The sequence below is a fragment of the Suncus etruscus genome, chromosome 18 (genome assembly GCF_024139225.1).
Source record: "Suncus etruscus isolate mSunEtr1 chromosome 18, mSunEtr1.pri.cur, whole genome shotgun sequence".
NCBI classification, from domain to species: Eukaryota; Metazoa; Chordata; class Mammalia; order Eulipotyphla; family Soricidae; genus Suncus; species Suncus etruscus.
The window spans coordinates 58,965,789-58,968,597 of NC_064865.1; positions in this window are offsets into that span (position 1 = coordinate 58,965,789).

Here is a 2,809-nt window from a genome sequence, read left to right on the forward strand (position 1 = left end):
AAGGAAGGAAGAGAAAGGAAAAGACTTTGGCAGCTGCCTTCTCTGCTCATGCTGTGAGCATGTACTTATTGGGGTCATCATGGAGTAAGGTAGGAATGGCAGCAGTGAGACTCAGGAAAATCAGAGCTTCCCCTGCCCAGCTGGGCTTCCACCAGCATCTGTGCTAGAACCCAGATGCCATTTTCCAGAGAGCCTCACCCAGGGGCAAGTTATCAATTGTTGTGATGAAAAATTGACATTTGTTTTGAAGCCAGCCCCAGTGTTCTTGTGGGCGAATTCCTCCTTTGTACTCAGGGTCACACCTTGGCAGAGCTTGGGCACCCTAAGTGGTGCTGAGATGAAAACTGGGTGGGCTGCATGCAAGGCAAGGGCGTTCCCCATGGACTATTCTCCTGCTTCATCATTTTCTAATGGAAATGCTTTGAACTCTCCAGTGAGGTCTACCCCTGACTTCCATATGCATTTTCCCAGTTTTACCTCCTGATTCTGGCGATGACTTTCTAGAACCTTCTCTGTCCTGTTTCTAGGACCTAGCTATCTACTATGCTGGCTTCTAGGTGGGACCTCCCTCAGCCTGTCCCTTGGAGATCCTGCTCCTTCCCCTATCCCAGCTTTCATCCACTGATGCCCTCCCAACCCTGAGGAAGATGAAGAGAACCAAAATTTTCTGCTGGGAGTGGGAACTCAACCCAAGGAGGGAGAGTCTCTTGAAGAGAAGTCAGAGAAATGTGATTTATGGGACTTAAGCTATTGCACAGCGGGAGGGCCCTTGCCTTGCATGCAGCCAACCCTGGTTTGATCCCCAGCATCTTATAGGGTCCCCTGAGCCTACCAGGAATAATTTCTGAACAAAGATCTAGGAGTAACCCCTGAGCACTTCTGGGTGATCCAACTGCCCCCCCAAAAAGCCAATGGTTGGAGGGGGAAAAGAGGGGTTCTGAGGGGCTCTGGAAAAGGGGGCCTTGGATAAAAAAAACAACATCAACAACATTGTAGCTGCATCCCCTGGAAAGTTCTAGAATACCCAGAATTGAGCAAGAAGTAGGCTGCAAGTTGCAAATTTAAGTGACAATGGCAAGAGTTTCTGGCCATGTCCCCTTTGTCTCTTCACCCCCTCATGCTCAGCTCCCCAAACCCTGATCTACTCTTCTGGGAATCCCTCCCCAGACATCCTGGATCACATTCAGGGATCTGATCTGGGAAGATCACCCTGACACGTAGGGTGGGGGGAGCCTCAGATGTCTGCAAGATGTGGACCCACCAATGGGTAGTCACAGCCTGACATCTCTTCTAACCCATTTGATGGCTTATCTATTTAGATGTATGAACACACTCTCTCACACACACACATGCAAACATACATGCACACACATGCACCACGTGCTGTTGTCCTCCTGGAGAACTACCTGTTGTTAGTGGAAACAATGAAACTCTGCCCGTGCAGGCCGGGTTGGCCTGACTCAGTGGAAGGAAGTGGCAGTTTCCATCTGAGCTCAAAAACAAGCAGGCGCCGCATGGCGTGTGGCTGGCATTTCTCTGCGTGTTTGTGAATGAAGGTGGGGTGTCTCATTCCTCTAACCTCCCCTCTTACAAGAAACCCAAAGCCCCCAGTGGAACACAGGAGGAGGGCCTTGGCGGCCCGGGAGGTGTTGGGGAAACCCGGCAAGTGCCCGGCCAGGGAATGGGGGTGCTGCCTAGACACCCCATTTTAGTAACACAAAACCGACCACCTTCTTCGCTGTGGGGCTGGTTCCATCTCTAGCTAGTCAGATGGTGGGTGATGTGGGTTGGAGTGTCTGGGCCAGGGGGAGGTGGTCCAGTCTGGGAGTGGACCCCCCACTATGCCTTGGACCCTAGTAGAGTGGGCAGAGCTTGGAAGCTCTGTATTTAATATATATTTAATATAATAATTAATATATAATATATTCCTATATATAGACAAGTAAATATATATTTACTGGGACAGAGCCTTGTGATCCCCATTTCTCCAGAGGACTGTGGTGAGGAAGGGGAAGGCAACAGTCCCCCAAAGAAGCATCAACCTAGATGTTTCTAGAGGAGTCACTGATCTCTTCTGAATCTATTCAGAGACACATCTCCAGGCCCTACAGTGGTCCTAGGCATAGTTATGGGGGTTCAGTTCCCCATCCTAGAGCCAACAGCAGGAACCCCACAAACAAGGTAAGGGAGGAGGAAGCCCTGTCTGTGGCCCAGCCCCCTTCTTCCCACTCATCTGCTTGGGGGTGCACGATGGCAGTCAAACAACGGGAGAGGAAAGAAGTAAAAAAACCCCATTTTCACGAGGTTGACTGGAAAATTCTTTAGCGTTGGAAGTATTCTCACAACAATCTCGAAATAGAGGTGTCAGCCGATAGTTTTCAGATTCCCCCAATCCCCGAGCACCGCCGATGTGGACCCCAAATAAAGAAGTCTTGCTGCCTTTTTATAGTTCCTGGTTCCAAACATGGTCCTGGTTTGAAGTTCCTCGGGAAAGGGTCAGACCTTATACATATATAATAATTAATAATAATAATAATAATAATATATTATATATGTGGGGGTTGAAGGGACCTCATATTGCCCAGAAGAGATATTCATGTCTCCAAAAACAGCATGTTCAGTCCTCCAACATGAGCCCCTTAGCCTCAGAACAGGCCTTTCCCCACAGTGAGAAACAAATGAGGGCAAAGAAGTGGGTGAGTGTTTGGCAAAGTGGAAGCCCAGCTCAGAGTCACATACAATTTGCCGGGCATTTCTGGGTGCAGCCCGGAATCCCCCCAAGAAGTATAGGTGTTACCAGGCCTCAGTA